At 46.0% G+C, this 17,708-nt stretch overlaps 1 long non-coding RNA gene across 1 annotated transcript in view; it reads right to left on the bottom strand.

Moving 5' to 3' along the window:
- The window catches only part of LOC309659232, a 63,474-nt gene extending 46,512 nt beyond the window's left edge, over positions 1–16,962 (bottom strand). The window contains exons 1-2 of the long non-coding RNA XR_014262684.1: positions 9,584–16,962; positions 4,936–5,075 (exon numbers count right to left, since the gene is read on the bottom strand). This is a non-coding gene — a long non-coding RNA (uncharacterized lncRNA). The remainder of the gene's footprint in view (positions 1–4,935; positions 5,076–9,583) is intronic.
- Between the last annotated feature and the right edge of the window lie 746 nt (positions 16,963–17,708).

Here is a 17,708-nt window from a genome sequence, read left to right as displayed (position 1 = left end):
AGGACGCTTTTTCCTACTTTCACCAGCAAAAATCAGAGCTCCTGAATCGTAAAGGAGCGTAAGAACCTCTCCACACTGGCTTCTCCTCGCCCTGGGCCCCCATGGCTCACAGGAAGGCACAGCGGCGTGGCTCCCAAGGGTCATTCCTGAGAAACAGCTCTTCCTGGTTGTGTTTGATTTGGCCAAGATGATGATGACCAAACAGAGCTTCTCAGAAGTTCCAAGGAGAAGGGGTGGCGCAGGGAGCACAGACAGTGAACCAGCTCCTCGGGCCATCTCTGCTTTTGCCCACCCTTCCTCACACACATGCAACTTCTTTCAGAGTGGTTTCATACAGCCTAACATTCAGAGGTCCCCTCAGGGACCAGTAGGCCAAGTTTTGAGCCCACACCAAGAAGTCTGTCAACCACATGGTCTGCTCTGAAGCCTACAGCATGCGAAAAGTTATATTTAATATCCCTGGGAGAAACCAAATATAGCAAAGCCAGTTTGTGGGATGCAACTGCTCTTTTTTTAAGAACCATCTCTACCTAAGTGTTCGGTGAACTCTTCGCTCTTTAGAGTTGGGCTATGGATTCTCTAGTCTTAATTAGACACATGGACAAGCAGAGGCTTTAAGAGGTACAGGGACGTTCCAGGATCCTCGACAGCCCTACAAAAGGTCATTGCCATCCTACTAGACCTGGTCAGCATATGACTGACACCAGAGCAGATAGTGTGAACACAGCATGACAGCACAGTCAGCACAGAATCCTGTCCAGTGGCCTGACCATGGGCTGGGCGGTACTCCTTTCTTCCTGAAAGTCTGGAATTGATGGGGTAAGAGGGTGGTGGTGCAGAATGGATGATCTAATTTTCCACTGGGGTAGTCAACAACTTGATCCCTACCACTGAGGTCTCTCCTTCTGTGAATATTTACCTACCTATGGACTGGGTCTCAAGGCTTCTGAATAGATGCTTCCTAGACAACCACACTTAGAATCTTAAAACATGGCACAGCCTCCTTCCTTTCCTCACTGATTCTGAAAGAAAAAGCCACCCCCAGTTCCTTTCCTACCTCCTACCACTCCAGGCAGGCTAACGCTGGATAAAGCCCTCCTATACCCCTCAGAGTAAGGACCCCAAAAGTCCACTAAAAGACCCTCAGCCAAGCTGTCTTTGTTTAAAACACAGCAGCTGGTCTTTGATGCAGCTAGTAGAGGTTCCAAACACTGGTCGTTACGTTTAAAGAAGACCTAAAGGAAATAGGAGGCTAGTTAATGGACTTCCCTGAGCTCTCATCATATACCCAGAGCAAAAGAAAGAGGGGAGAAGGAAGAGGAGAGATTAAGCCCTTCTTCGCAGAGTGGTCCTGTTCCCTAGCTACAGAGAAGCAAAGTAACAAGGACATTGAACTCTGGCCTTCTGGGGTTCAGCAAAGCTACAAAGGTCAAATGAGGGCCCTTTCTTGGCCTCTTGGGCCCCAATCAGGATATGACCCTTCTCCAAAGGGAGCAGATGATATAGGCCACCCCCTATCACAGTGTGGGATCCAGTGTGGGTCCAGGACAGGGACACACACTCAGGTTAGACAGAGAGAGCCATGGGGCCAAGCAATCAGATTTGTTGGCCACGCTTGAGGTAAACATGTGAAGCCAACAACCAGAATTTTGTAGAGCCGCTGGGGGAAGAAACTCAATCCATACAAATCAATTGAAGACGTCTGTTCTCAAAGACTTTGAACTTAGAAGCAAGAGTTTGGAAAACAGGAAGGGGCATGAGCCTCATACAGCAGCAGAAGATGAAAACACCATGAGGGGGAAAGGAAAGGTGCAGACACCCAGCGGAAGTCAGCCAAACGGGGTCCATGTGAGGGCAGGTGTGCAGATGGGACCAAACGGAGGTGATGCTCTCGGCCTTACAGTCCTTGGTAAAGAGAAAGCGGAAGTTCACAGCATAACCCGTGCCCCGGTGGAGCCTCAGCTCCACCCAAGAGCAGATTCTACATTTGGAAAGCCTTGGCCCTCTCCTTGAACTTGGTTTTCAAGGTTTCGGCAGTGTCATTTCATTCCGCCTCAGCTCTGACGTGTCTGAACCTGTAAGCACCTCCAGAGCTGGAGCACGCGTCATCTTCACACCACGGATGAATAACTATGGCTTTGCTCACAGGCTCCTCGTTACCATAAAACAAAAATGCTACTTGCCTCAAAGCTGAGGTTTTGGGAACAGTGGGTTTGAAAAGCTGCAGGAGCAGCCGACAGAGAAGATGGCAATGAGCTAACCTTTTGACGGGCCCTTGCAATGCTCAGGAGCACAGGCCAAGCAACCCGGCATCCAGATAGGGTTTTCTCTTCGGCGGGACAGTATTGTTAATATCATTCATTACTGCCTCTGATTAGGTTCCCAGGCTCATTAAGATCTCTGAGCCTTTGACTGTTTCTCTTGGATCAGATTGGATTCCACTTTGCAGAGAATTGTCAGGGCTTTCTAGTATCCGATGCAGGCCAGATAGTATCTCTTGGCTTGACTCCTTCCTAAAGTTTCTACCCTGTGCTTCTGTGTGTGCACCGCCGATGACGCAAATCATCGTCCCGGCATGCTGGCTCTCAGACCCCTTGCTGCCAGATGAACTAGGGCTTCTAATCCAAACAAAGCCAACATATAAAGTCCAAAACACTGAAACTAAACTTATTCTAAAAATTATGCAGGTATGTGTTAACACTCCAGTTAGACACAGAGAACAACAGCTAAGCCAACTTTTAAAAAGGAGAGTGAAGAGGGCTCTTACCCTCTCTGATATTAAGACGCATTATAAAGCCATCACAATAAAAACAGAAATTAAGAAAATGTACAAATAGGCCAACAAAACAGAATAGAGAGCTCAGACACAGAGTCGTGTGTATGTCTGGACTTAATATAGGACAAAGGTGCTACCACAAATTGGGGGAAGGATAGATTGTTTAGTAAATGGCATGGGGAACTGGCTTACTATATGGAGAAAAATAAAACTGAGTCCCTACTTAATACCACATACAAAAGAGGGCTCTGGGTCGTTTAAAGACCTAAGTGTAAAAGGTTAAAGAAAAGTAGTAGAAATAAAATTAGTAGGATTAAGTGCAGGAAAATATCTTTGTGATTCAGGAAAGCTCTTTTAAGATGAAATTTCAAAAGCATAGACCATAGGCAAAATTTTATGAATTTGATTACATCAAAATTAAAGATTTCTAGTCAGCAAAATATCCCATGAACAAAGTTAATAGACTGATTAAAAAAATAGATATCTGTAACATCTAAAACCAATGGGGAATTTATACGAAGAATATGCAAGGATCTTGAACATTTATGACTGCAATAGAAAATGGGGAAATGATATAAACTGACACTGTACAGAAGATGAAACTCCAGAGAACTAACAAGTTGGTGTAGGTCAGTTTTCCTGGGAAGCAGATTCTGAGATGGAGAGCTTTGAGCAGGTTTTTTGGGGAGTGGTGAGGGAGTGAGGAAAACAGCATTGGGTGGAGCCAGAATCTGAACTGTGATGCAGTTGCAGCTTAGGCTGACCCAGTGGGGGAATGTGGAAACTGGGGTGTCTCTTCAGAGAGGTCCTGAATTCAGCAAGGGGACCAGGCTTTATTTCCCTGCAACGACTAGTCATTGGATGGATGTCACCCCCAAGGAGAGTTCATAACCCTGGGTGAAGCAGCTTCCTCTGGCTGAGGATAATTGCTGGGGAGGGTCTCATCTATGAGCCATCAGCAACCAGCACTACTGGTAGCTGGGTTAACAAGGACCTCGGTCTTAGAGCAGGAATCTGAACAGTACACTATGTATCCACTATGGCAGATATGAAGGAAGCCTCAAAAGCATTAGTAATATGAAAAATGCAAATTAAAACATCAAAGAGCTATCACTGTATGCCTTTTATATTAGCAAAATATAGAAGGAAGTGTAGTGCCAACTATTGGCAGGATTATGGGACATGACAGCTCTTATGGACTGCTGGTGAGAAGACGAACATCAGAAAAGTGCATCAGCAAACATTCTTGGGAACGTTCTGGCATTACGAGTCAAATTCAGTGTCGCATACTAGCAATTCCTCCACTAGGTATACATCCCAAGAAATTCTTATACAATTCCGTAAGGAGACGTGTATGCGAATGTTTTCTGCACGGTTATTTGCAGTGGAAGTGGGGGGCTACCTGAGTTTCCATCACTAAGAATGAGAAATAAAATGTAGTGAATGCACACTTGGGAATTCTGTGTAGTAGGATTGTAGCAAATGATCAGATGTACACACAGCAACATGGATGGATCTTGAGAACGATGAAAAGAACGGGGAGGGGGCGGGGGAGGAAGAAAGGAAAGAAACGTGATGAGATGGAACATTCACATAAATTAAAAATACTGAAAGCACAGGGAACTATATTCAGTATCTTGTAATAAACTACAATGGAAAAGAATCTGAAAAAGAATATGTGTGTGTGTGTGTGTGTGTAACAATCGTTTTGCTGTACACCAGAAACTAACAATATTGTAAATAACTATACTTCAATAAATAAAAATAAATAAATAAATACTGCAAGCAAATAGCATTTGTATGAAAGCAAACGAAAGGATACATCTTAAACACATACGAATCACCGTGGGTGAGAGGGGGGTATGGAACCGTGGGATGGGGAGTAAAAGGAATAAGGCAGTAAATAAATTCAAGAGAGGAGTCTTGCAGGGACCAATGATCTCGGCTGGTTCCACGGCTCCATGAACCAAGGAGTCAGGTTAATCCAACTCTCTACACCTGATTTCTAAAACTAGTGGCAGCAGCAAACACCACTTGAGCCCTGGAAAAGCAAGCTCATGTTCTGTACCTTCTCTTTCTCTGAGATCTCTCCTAAAAGGTCACAGGCTGAGTCACTGGAAAATCACAGAGCCCTGCTACACACCGCTCCCTGCTCTTACCTGCGAATGAAATGACATCAACCTCCGATCTTCAGTGGGATGAAATGGCTGGCACCTGGATAAAGGTTCACGCCTCTCCCGGGCAGAAGGACTTTGCTCACAGGATGCCTTTTCATCTTGTATCCCTTGAACTTTCCCACCTGAGATTCCAATCAAAGTCATCACCTTAACTGAAATGCAATAGGCAAAACAGCCACCGCCCCCCCCTTGATCAGGACTGGTATGCAAGATAGGGGAAACACAACCAATTCGGGGTGCTGTCTTAGACCTTGCCCACCTGGGAGAGGGCACCAAACAGGGAGATGACATCCCACTGGGAAATGGGCTCGCTTTGGCCCACTTGTCTGGCAAACCCTCTCTGTTCATGGGGAATGGGTGAGGTGTGAACTCCCCTTGTGAAATCTATCCTACATGACCCATCAGTCCCAGAAAAACTGGAGATCCTGAGAGAGCCAGAAGAATAATGAGGCTTGGATCCCATTCCCCACGGTGGCTATTCCACACCCCAACTGCTGTCCCTGAAGTCCCCCACAAGCAATTGAGAACCAAGTTCAGGTTACCAGTCCAAAGGGAGGAACACAGAGATTAAGATCTAGGGATGCAGAGAAGAACTGAGCCGGGAAGTCTGAGAGAAGCCCTGCCTCTCAGGCTCAAAAGGTAGAACCAGAATGTCAAGGTGCCCATAAACACTGCTCTGAACCTCTTGGCTGGCACCAGGCCCCGACTCCAAGGTTAACCCTTCCTTGCCCAGGGCATGCCTTCCTCAGCACTATAGAAAAGGTCTCTTCTAGACACCAGTATTGTGTTCACAAACAAGTCTCTGTAATAAATAGGATCCCTAGGCAAAATGAGAATCCCAGGATACATGGTAAGAGAGTCGGTGTGGGTGCCATTTTTATCATGCTTTTTTCTGGGTCCAGAAAGTAAACTTCTGTGCCAGCTTTAAGACTTTTAATTCAGGAAAGTGCAGGGTGAGATGGGTCTTGCTGTTTAAAGGCTTCCTCAGGACAGAAGTTGTCTGGTGAATGTGTAAACTGCCTGTGCCCAGTAGGCCTTCTGCAAGTGTTAACTCCCTTTCCCACCCCCGCTTCTTCTTCTCCCATTGTTGGTGTAGTTGAGGAGTCATGCAGGAACCCAGGAGGCGTGGCCTCTGCTCACGGCTCAGACATCTTTCTACAGAATGATCTCAAGCAAGAGGCTCTCCCTTCTCCCAGCCCTCTGCTTCCCTGCCTCTAGTTTCTCATGTTTAGAATTGGAGGGAGTAAACTCTGTCTTGCGGGTGGCCAGGTTGGTCCCTGCCCCCTTTTCTCTAGGTTCTAGGGAATGAAAAATATTATTAAATTTTAATTTTCTATGGAAAACTATGAAGTAGAAGCAAAAAAATTAGCCTAATCCTATGATCTAGGTAAAATCTGCTGGCATTAAGAAGATGGGGTGTTAGAAAATAGAAGCAATATAGAAACATACAAAATGAAAATTGAAAGTCACCTTCTCCCATTCACACTGTCCACAGTAAATAACTACTTCCCCAAAGTAAATAACTACTATTGTTTCTTATCATTCCATTCAGAAAAATTATGCATATGTATTTATATGTATTCTTTCTAAAAAGTTTGCAGAAGTGATCATACCGTATATGGTACTATCTAATTTGCTCTCTTTTAACTTGATACATCTTTTATATATATATATATATATATATATATATATATGTATGTATATATACTTTATTCTTTATAATAGCTAAATAATATTTCATCAAATGCATTGTAACTCAGTCCAGGAGGATTGTGAATTTCTCTCCTTTTGTGAACACCAACCAGCTCAGACTCTTGCTCCTTGATTTCCTCCCGAGGGTCAGAGTTGGTGAGAAGCTGTGATTCAGGTGTCAGGTGAGACAGAGAAGTCCCCATACACCCAAAAGTTCCAGGTGAGTCACTGTGAAACTGTCATGGTGTCAGTGTTTGCTTATTTCCCTTCCTGGAGAAAATGTCCACAAGCCAATGGCCAATTTGCCACATATGTTGATGGCTGAACATTTTGGACAAACTTCAGTGTGTCCAAATGATGAAATATCAGGTTTGAAAAGGACCTCAAGGTCATTTGGCTTAAGCTCCTTGAACCCACTGTAGGAATCCCTTGTACGAGCTTCTGTGTTATCATTTATTTACCATCACTCCATCATACCATGGAACAGCTTTTACTAACAGAAAATTCTTTCTAATTTTCCCAAACCAGCTCCCATGCAATGTACGTGCATTGGTCCTAGCCCTGCCTTTTTAGACATCCTTGAACAAGTGTGTTTCTCTTCCCATGGCCACCCTCCAGAAGTTTGACAAAAATGCTCACATCCCTCGGAGTCTCCCCTCTATTCATTTAACAAATATTCTTCCAGAGACTATGTACGTACCAAGCACTGTGTTAGGCATACTGTAAACTCTGTGAGGGCAGAGAGCTTAGTCTATGTTATTATGCGCTGTCTCCACACCACCTAAAAGGGCCTTACATACAGTAGGCATTTAATAAATATTTGCTGAATGAATGAATACAAAGATGAATCGCAGAGTCTCTGCCCTCAAGGACCTCTTAGTCTAGTGGGAGGCAGAACAGAACGATAGGCAATTATAATCCAGGGACAGAGAAAGGATGTGGGTTAGGAGAACCTCAAAGGAGAGGTTCTATCCCAGCATTCATCGTTCCCACCCCCTTCTTCCACTGTAATATTGATCACATCATGTTGTCATGATATGTCTGCACGTCTATCTTCACCACTGGATTGTTAGCTCTTTGAGGACAGAAACTGTACTATGTGTCACTTAGCTTTGTATCCCTTACACTTAACACAGGGGCTGGCATAGGGGAAGCGTTTCATATTTGTTCAATGAAGTGACTGATTAATGGATGGCTAAATGAATTAATATACTAATATTCCCAGAGGAAAAAAAAATTAAGGAAACTGCTTTTATTGGCCTAAACTGGTGTTACCTTAAGTTTCACCAGCACAAAAAATTGGTGAAGTACCAGTGACAGATATCTTGGGAGAAAGCGACCATATCATCCTAGGGCTCCCCAAAGTCTCATTTTTGCAGCAAACATTTAATGAGCACCTCCTCTGAGTTTGATACACTGCCAAGCTCTAGGACAAGGCAAACAACACATAACTCCTACCTCTCAGGATCTCCTAGACTAGCTGGTGATGAGTGCTCTGACAATGTGCAGAGGCTGCTGTGAGGGGCCGGGGGGTCAGGAAGCCTTCCTGAAAGTGGAGATGCCTGAACTGAGGGCTGAGGAAACTGTCCGGGTGAGGAGAGGGAGGAAGGCAGTCCTAGGCAGAGGGATGCACAGGCAGAAGTCCAGAGGTGTGAGAACTCAGCAGTGTGGGAGTATCATGTTTGGGGAGTGGGAGGAAGAAATAGAGATGGAGACAAGGCCCTGCCAAGGAATTGAGATTTGACCTTGAGGGCAGGAGGGAGCCATTGAAAGAATCCTAAAATCCCACGATGATCAGATTTGCATAGTAGAAGATTATTCTTACGGCAGTGTAGAAAATGGATTGGAGGAACAAGAATGCTATAAGAGAAATCAGTTAGGAGACTATTCGGAACTTAACTTGGAAAGCAGATGGAAAGAAGAATAGACATCAAAGACATTAAAGAGTAGCTGCCAGAACTCAGTGACCCACTGTGTACACTGGCTCTCAAGCTTCAGTCTTGGGTTACTGGGTGGGTGGAAACACCATCACCCAGCTGGGAGAATAGGCGAAGGCGCAGGCTTGGGAGTGAAGACGATGAGTTCAATGGGGAGTCTGAGGGCCTGGGGCCCGTCTAGGCTGATCCTTGAGAAAGATGGACATGTGGGTCAGGAGCTCAAGGAAGGGAACTGGCCGTGATACAGACCCAGGAGCCTCCAGGGGACACAGGCAGAGGATGAAAGAGTAGGAGTGTGCCAATCACCCAGGGAGAGGGCGTGGGGTGGGGAGAGGAAGGGGTTACCTGAGAGCCTCAATAATCTTTCGTGAAGATTTCCAAAACATTTTAAAGAATCCTCAGAGTTATTACCAATTTAGAGCAGCCTCCTGTCTCAAAGCTGATACAGCAATGCATGAGGAAAGCAATTAGAGAAAAACAGCAGTACTGAGAGAGGAGCCTGATTTTCAGATGTCCTTTGTGGGTAACAACAAAGGGACATGAAGGGAGCTTCATGAAGGAAAAGAGGAAGGCATCCAGACAAGGCCTGCTTGAGTGACGTGGTTTTTGCTTATTTGAGAGGATGCCCAGGGCCTGACCTGTACCCCCCCTTCCCACCCCCAGGTCCAACATTAAGCAGCAGGCTTCCCAGGAAGCTGCATCCTTGCCTCCCCGGCTGCTTCAGTCATGAAATCTTTGCAAGTTACAGGCATCTGAGGCACACGATGGCCCAAGCAAGCCACATGCCTGTGTAAAGCTGCCTCCTGGCTGTGAGGAATAAAAATCAATATTTTAAAATCTGAATTATTCAGATGCTGTACCCCAGAGGTGATTCATAACCTAAGGAGCTCCTCAGTAGGAGAACAGCGGCTGAGGGTTTGTGTGAACATGGCTTAGCCCATGATTTCCCATGCCATCAGTCAAAGGACTAACAAAAGATTAAATAACAGAATTGTTCTTACACAGTGTCCTGAGGAATGCCCGAGGAGCTGGGCTACTCCGGCTAAGAAGTCTAGACTGTCATAATAAGGAGAGAAGCAACTTGCCCTCATGAAGGAGCAGAGGGTCCCCTGGGCTCTCCAAGTGTTGGTGTCTTCAAGTCTCCTGGGTCCTTTGCACAAGGGAAAGCAGGTTAAGCTGGGGGAGAGCGGATTCTTCCAAGTACTCCCTTTTAGAATAAAATTTAAGAGCTTCCCTGAGAAAAGTGACAATGGTCATATCCCTGACCCCAAATCCCCATGTCATGTAGGTAGGCACTTAAACCTATTGCTGCGGCTGGGCAGGGCCTGTGCTACGAAGATCATGAACTATGTCTGGACTGGCCTAGGGGAGGGGGATGAGGATGGAGTGTAATTGGTTTGGTGACAACTCACCTCGCAAAGGGAGGAAGCACCGAAACCCATTCTAGAGAGAAGGACACAGTGTGGCCTAGCGCACGTTCCCTGGACTTAGAGGGATGAAGACCTGAGTTTTGAGTCCTTGGCTCCACCACCATGTGACCTTGGACAAGACAGTTATCTCGCTCAGCCTCAGACTCTGTAACACCAAAATGTTGATAATAATCCCCTACTTACTGGGTTCTTGGCAAGATGAAATGAATAGAAGCAGAAACACCTTGCTGCTCCCTCACACTTTGTATTAGTTAGGATATTACTTTGGTCGTTCTAACAGAGGGACCAGAATAAGAGTGGCTTAAACGAGATAGGAGTTTATTTCTCTCTCATATAAAACTCCAAGCCGCTGTGGCCCCTCTGGTCTGAGAGCTCATCAGAGGCCCAGGCGGCTTCTATCTGGTCACCAGGGGTGTCACCTTCCTTGACTTACCCCGAGAAGGCTCCCCACCACTGCCACGTTGCAGCTGGTAGAAGGGGCAAAGGGGCAAAAGGAGGGCCAGCTCCCTTCCCAAAATCCAGGAGTTTACATTCCACCTCTTTCATTTCCCACGGGCCAGAATGTAGTCACATAGTCACATGTGGCTGTAAGAGGGGCTGGGAACTGTAGTTGTTTTCTAGGAAGTCACAGACTCAACAGAAAATTCTGCGATTATGGAAGAAGAGGAGGTGGAGATTGAGAGACAATTCACAGTCCCTGCCACCCCACTTTGTCTAACTCCTCTTGATCCCCAGATCTCGGGTTTACGTCACTTCCCTTGGGAGGCCTTCCCCGACCCTCCAGGCTACTTAGATGCGCCTCCCTTGGCTCCCTCACATCATCTTTGGCTTGCTGTCTGTTTTTCTGACTAGAATGTAACCTCAATGAGTTTGGGGATGTGTCCGTCTTCCTCCCCGCTGTCTCCCTGTGCCACCCAGAGCGGGGCACAGAGTGGACATGAGATACACCCACGCTGACTAAGGAGGTCTGTCACCAAAGGGCCTTGGGATGTCCTTGGGGTGGAACTTTAGAGCTTTGAGGCCAACAGTGCTCTCCAGCCCAGGATTTGCTTGGAACAAAACTGGTACTTCCTGCTGCTGCCCAGGCAATGGGGGCGGTCGTCGCCCTGAAGACAGGTGGAATTTTCTTTTTACCCCTTAGTCCTCTCTCTGTGTACATCTTTAGAATTGTGCCCATCCTTCGTCAGAGCCCTTGGGTGGGCAGCTGTGCCCTTTCATGATAAACGCTGGCTCTGCAGCTCTGTTTTTCAGATCTGGGAATGAACAGTTGGGGGAAGAGCTTTCCCTAGCACAGTGGCCAGAACTGAGGATGCAAGTAGAGACTTGGTTTTCCATGCCCAGCTCTACAGTGCAGCTGCCAGCCTGACGCCTGCCCTGTGAGGAGGGGGAAGGGACCTCGGTGAGGCTGTCCCAGGGCAGTCAGCCTGCACCCCCTGTGGGGAAAGATGGCCTCCCAGAGTCTGGGCCGTGTGAACCCACTGTTTAGTCCCTGAGCAGCTCCTTGGGGCTTCACTTTAATGCCCTCCAGCTCACTCCTGATTTGACATAAACCTCACCATTTTCTTAGAAAGCTCCTTCTTCTTAGCTCATTTTCTCTGTTACCAGGATTTCTTTAGGGATCCCAGCAAACATGACTCTGGTTCCCGTGAGGAGGGGAGGCTGCACCCAGGACTGACCTCCAGCCCCTCAGGCACATTCTCATCACCTTCCATGTCTTCCTTTGATTGGAACTAGAGGACAACCGGGCCTGAGCTCTGAGCGACCAGCCCTTTCTGGCAGTCTCCAGAGCCACTGAGGGGTAAGTCACCAGAGACGAAGCCCTGGGGGTTGCTGGGTGCTCACGTTACACTCATGCACAAAATGAGCCTATTCAAGAACCAAGTTCAAATTTCCTTGCTTGTATTTTTCCAGAGACTTGGGGAGAGAGCAGCCATATCCTGCCAGCAGCCCCTGGGAACTTGCCCCTGCCTCCCCCCATGCCTGGCATCAAGGGAATCTTTGCCCTCCTGACTGTGGCACTGGACTTATCTGGGAACAGACACAGTTTCATTCCAGCAGCCGGGTTTTTCCCCCCATAAATTGGCAGTGTCCCTTTAAGTCCCTGCCCGTCTCCTCTCTTGGACTGGCCGTAGGTTAAATAAACCAACTGACCAGACTTTTCTGACTGGGGGTTCTGAGCTGGAAATTCCTCCTACTTGCTTCAGCTTGTGTGCGGGAACAAAGAGCAGTTAAAAAGGGATTAACTTTTCCCTCTGTTGGTTTCTCTCTTCTCTCTCAGAATAATTCCATTTCTAACTCAGGGATTTAGGTTCCTCTTGGAGCCCTGCTTCTTTCCTGCTTCTTTATTGACTGTCCGTAGAGCTACAGAAAGTTTCCTTGCACCCAACGTGGGGAGCGAGTGTCTCTCTGCATGGATTTCACAGCGTGGCTTCTTGCACCCCTGATTCTTGGATTCACCCATTTCTCTCCAGCACAAACCCTGGACTTGCCCTCTGAAACTCTGAGTAACATTCTATTAATCACGTTATTTCCCCAAGCAGTCTTCTCTTCTGGGAAAAGAATATGCTCATCAACTTATACACATAGTCTGGTTCTCATTAAAATCTGAAAGAAAAGGGTGGTAGAAAGAGCATTGTTTGGGAGTTGGGATTTCTGGGTTCTCCTCCTACCTCTGGCATTAACTAGTGTGTGACCTTGAGAAAGTCATTTCTCTTGGCTGAGCCTTACAGACCCCTCCCTCTGTAATGTAAGAGGTTCCTTCTAGTGCTAACATTCTAGTGTCTATATTAAATAGTCTTGCAATCCCCAATGACACTTGATCATCATGAATATGCACAGATGAAGAGCTGACCTGGGGTCCAAGGTGATTATACTCAGGACCAGGATCCTGAAGCACCTGGCTTCAGCAGCCAGTTACCCCAGACTAGATCTTGCTCTATCTGTACCCTTTATACAAAAGGATCTAGGGCTTCCCTGGTGGCGCAGTGGTTGAGAATCTGCCTGCCAATGCAGGGGACACGGGTTTGAGCCCTGGTCTGGGAGGATCCCACATGCCGCGGAGCGACTAGGCCCGTGAGCCACAGCTACTGAGCCTGCGCGTCTGGAGCCTGTGCTCTGCAACAAGAGAGGCCGCGATAGTGAGAGGCCCGTGCACCGCGATGAAGAGTGGCCCCCGCTTGCCACAACTAGAGAAAGCCCTCGCACAGAAACGAAGACCCAACACAGCCAAAAATAAATAACTAAATAAATAAATTTTTTAAAAAAAGAAAAGGATCTAGCAGATTAATGGAGCCCAGTGGTAACTGGGGCCAGGCTCAGAATGGACAGACCAGAGGCCTGATATCCCAGGATCTATGCCATTCCATTTTTACTCCCAAAAAGGACACTAGGTTTTTCTGTAGTCTCATGCTAGATAGAGGTCTGAACTAGAATCAACTGGTGTCTAGGACAGGGTCAGGGTGGGGAAGGGGTAGGGTTCAAGGCAAACCATCATACACCTTGTTCAGTTCTTCTCTCTGAGGTCTCTGCAGACAGAAGTACCACTCTCAGCAGCCCTGGGGCTGTTCCACAGCAGTTTCACCCCGCCCTCCTCCTGGCATGGCCTAAAAGCAGGTTTGGCTATGCTGGGAACAAGTGATGTTTGCACTCAGCGACAGTATCACTCAGCAGCCATGTGTCAGTGACCAGCTTTCCAAAAACCTGGAAAGAAATCTGCTCGCCAAACAAATGTGAAATATTTGCAAGTTTTCAAAAAGAAGCTGGGTCTGTTTTCCATAGGAGAGAGAAGGGAGCTGTAAATGTTGTAATTAGAAACAGACATTTCTTCCATTCTTTAAAGCAACGAAGATGTTATAAGGCTTGCAGACCTCTCTGTGAGAAGGACCATTTGGGGACACATGGCAAACAAATTCAGGGAAGCAGGCTCTGCCTCAGCAGGGAAGCTGCAGACCTGCAGCAGCCAAGATGTCTTTTCTGGAGTGTGGTTGTGTCTGGTAAACAGAGCTGCCCTCAGGATTGGCCCAGGGTGTGTGTTTTGGGGGCCAGGGGTGGGAAGGGCAGATGTGGTGGAGCGGGAAAACATCCTTGAGATGGATGCTTCAGGTTGTCATGGAATTCTCAAGAAGAAGATGCCACAGTCTTCAGTGGTCCCAATGTTGGTGTGAGGAGGTTGTGTCCTGGGTCTGATCTCAGTTGTCCCCACCCCCCAGTAGTGCAGTTAAACCCTTGGCTTCCAACCAGGCTCCCTCGATGGAGAGGATGAAGAGTGAATGTTGACCACCTCGCACAGTCACACAGCCCCGGGCTACTAGAAACGTGCCAGATAAGAAACTGGTTGCTAAAACATTTTTGGCCAGATTTGTTTGTTTATGTTATTGTTTTATGACCTCCAAAGATCTGGCTAATCTAAGTGGCATTGGAACATGTCTACTTTTCACTATATAGATATAGCTTCCTGTTGGCTTTGTTTGACTTAAAGTGTGACTATATTAAGTTCTATACAAATATTAAATTAATAGTTATTGTGCAAGCAAAACTCATACTCATTAATTTTGATTGTGTTTAAAACAGTGATTCGCATCCATGGCTGCACATTGCTATAACCAGGGAAGCTTTATAAAAATTCCCATGCCTCAGGCCCACCTCCAGAAAATCTATTTTAATTGATTTGGAGTGGGGCCTGGGCATTGATTTTTTTTTTTAAAGGTCCCCAGATGATTCTAATTGCAGCCAGGATTGAGAACCATTGTTCTGAATAATGCCTGAGAAATGTGCTAATTTAGTGGGGGGAAAACAATCAAATGAGATCTTAGTTCGAATTGGCTGGCTTGTTTTGTCAGTGTTCAGCCCAGTATCTGGATAGGAACAAAGCCAAGACTACAGTGCAGTTATGTAAGGTTTGGGGGGTAAGACACTTCTCCTAAAACTGACTTATTACTGTATGTGTATTTCATCTACAGCAGTAAATTGGAAATATTGGGAGGGAACCTCATGCTCTGTGAATATAGTCCCTTAATATTCAATAATAATCACTCCATGATCTGAATGGACAGGAAACAATAATAAAGAACTCTCATATTTAAAACAATCGGCACTGAAAATGTTTCCGGTAATACCAGTTCATAATGAGCCAAATGGCACAGATTTATATTGCCTTGAATTTCAAGACATCACCAGTAATTTACCATGGCTAGATGCTCAAATCACCATCTCTTGCCCCTCAGGTGAACTTTTGGTTCAATGTACCTGAAGGCGGAGTGAGGAAGACAATTCAGGTAGCAGAGAATTGAACAAAGGCCAATCACTGAATAGGCGAATTCGAGCTCGTTATCGGGCTGGGACTGATCACCTCTCAGCGGGATGATTCAGGAGTCGCAAATGGTTGGAACCTTTGTTTTCCCTTCTCTGGGAAAGACAGGTCCATTAGCTCTCCTGCTGCTTTAGAGCTTAATTTGTTTTCGTTTTTGTTTTTTTTCTGACACTATGGAGGGGACAGTACATTCCAAAAATTAGAGGACAGCTAAGGAAACTTCTCCCTCTTTATAGGATATCATTAAGCACATCGTGCCTCAGAGGGATGGGGAAGGCCATTAACAGACAGGAGCCAAGAGAGGGATTAGCTCATAAAAGAGAAGGCTGCTGAGAGCAGTTGGGCTAGATACAGGAAAAGCTGCCAGGTAGAGACCCAAGCTTGGGCATTAAAACTCAGCTCTCATCGTGTTTTCAAAGAGTTATCATCTTTTGTATATAATAAAGGTAGAGTTAGGAACTGCCCTCAGGAAGGAGATGCATTAAATTCACTGAGGACAAAAACCCCCAAAGCTACAGCACCTGGGGCCATTCCCCAGGGGGGCGGGGCTGATTCCTAGACAGTGTGTCTGGCTGCCCCCCACTAACGTCAGGGATCCTTGGTGTAAGAGTACAGGCTGAAGTACTCAGGGGGTTACCTTATCCCACATCTGCAGAGGCAAGAAGCTGACATTTAAAGCTCGTATAGTGCTCCTTTTACAAGTAAATGACTACCTGGAGAGAGGACTAACTAAGTCACTGTGCTTGGCATTTTCTAGCTGATTTTCTATTCAAAGAGACCCAGGTTAACTTTCACGCCCATCAAGCTTTCCCCCAAACCTCCTGGTGGAAAGGGAATCCCCAGGTCCCTGAATGATGCTCAGTCATGCCCCTGGCTTAGCCTGCTGTCCCTTCCCCAGGTCTGTGTCTTCAGTGGCATGAGAAAGACTTTGGCGGAGGCTTTTAGGCTGCGAATAAGCCAAGTGGATATAACTGGCAGTGTAAACAACAGCAAAAAGATAAGGTGGAGAAAGGGGCTGCATAATTGCGGACTGAGCAGAATTTTAAGGGACTGAATCCTGGGGAGGTCCTGTTTCCATGGCCCTTGCCTGGTGGTTGTGGATTAAATATAAATATCTACCCATACTGGAGGCTGAATTCAACTCCTTTACCAAATAAGCAAAATATCAGTATCTGTTATATACAGGTAGATCTCTATTTGCCAACCTATCTCCTTCTACAATCCCTGACGGGCCTGAGACAAGGCAAACCACCTCTTCTCCGTGCTCCCAAAGCAGTGCCTTCCATGGGTGTTATGGAGCTCGTTGCCTTGGACTGTGGTTGGCAGGGAAAGAGAATCTCCCAGGCTCCGATGGACCAGTGTCCTACTTATCCAGCATCCTCAGCAGTGGAAGGAACCTGTGTGTCCCTTTATTACATCTATCATTGCTAATAAACGTTGAAAGCCAAAGGACAAAGATGGAGTAATCAGGAAACAGAGAAAGAAGTATCCGGTAATAATAAAGTAGAAGTATAGGGTTGAAACATATTATTAAACCATTCACAGCAAGTTAAATTCTCTCTCTCTGCCTATGTCACCTCACTCTCCACATCTGCAAAGGAGGAAGTGCAGTGGACAGTTCTATGGCAGGAGACCTCGATCAAGAGTCTGAGTGAACTGATGAGGATGAGTATAATTTTTGTGACTTTCTGTCTGAATTAAAAAAAAAAAAATCCAACAAGGACTCAGAGGCAAAGAATATACAAATCAATTTTCACTGCAAAGTAAAGGAACTGTTACAGTGGAGGATTACTGGACTGAATGTCAATATTATGACATAGTATGAGTGTGTTTCATGTTTGGTAATTGCAATCATTGTTGCTTTTGTTGTGGTCATCCATGTACAATGCTTGGTGTCAGTCTACTTATCTCTTGTAAAAATAAAATACAGTGTGTGTGTGTGAAAAAAAAAAAAAAAAAAGAGTCAGGGGAGCTGTCTTTTGTCTAACTGACTATGTGACCTGTGGCAAGTCCCCTCTTATGGAATGAGATTACACTAGACGATCTCCCAAGGTCCTTACACTTCTGTCATTTTTGTAATTTTATGCTTCTAGCACCATAATCCCAAGGTATTTCATATGGCTGAAGTCTGTCCAGGTGGTTCTCAGTGAATCCTGCCTACTCAGGTCGTTGGCTCTGGGGCAGTTCTTTTCCACCCAACACCGGTCCTAATGATAAATGCAGGCTCTCTCCAATTCTGGCCCCAGCTCTCTTGAGAATCAGACTTGAAAGTCATTTTCAAATTCACCTTTGGGCTGCCTTTTAAATGCTTCCTGCAGAGGCAAAAATCACAAAATGCTTTCACTAGAATGGATTTTAGAGATCATCTCGTGATCCTAATTTAATCCC

The sequence above is a fragment of the Balaenoptera physalus genome (genome assembly GCF_965194825.1).
Source record: "Balaenoptera physalus genome assembly, chromosome: 4".
Lineage (NCBI taxonomy): Eukaryota > Metazoa > Chordata > Mammalia > Artiodactyla > Balaenopteridae > Balaenoptera > Balaenoptera physalus.
The sequence above is the reverse complement of the archived record's forward strand: the minus strand, read 5'-3'. Positions and strand labels throughout refer to the sequence as shown.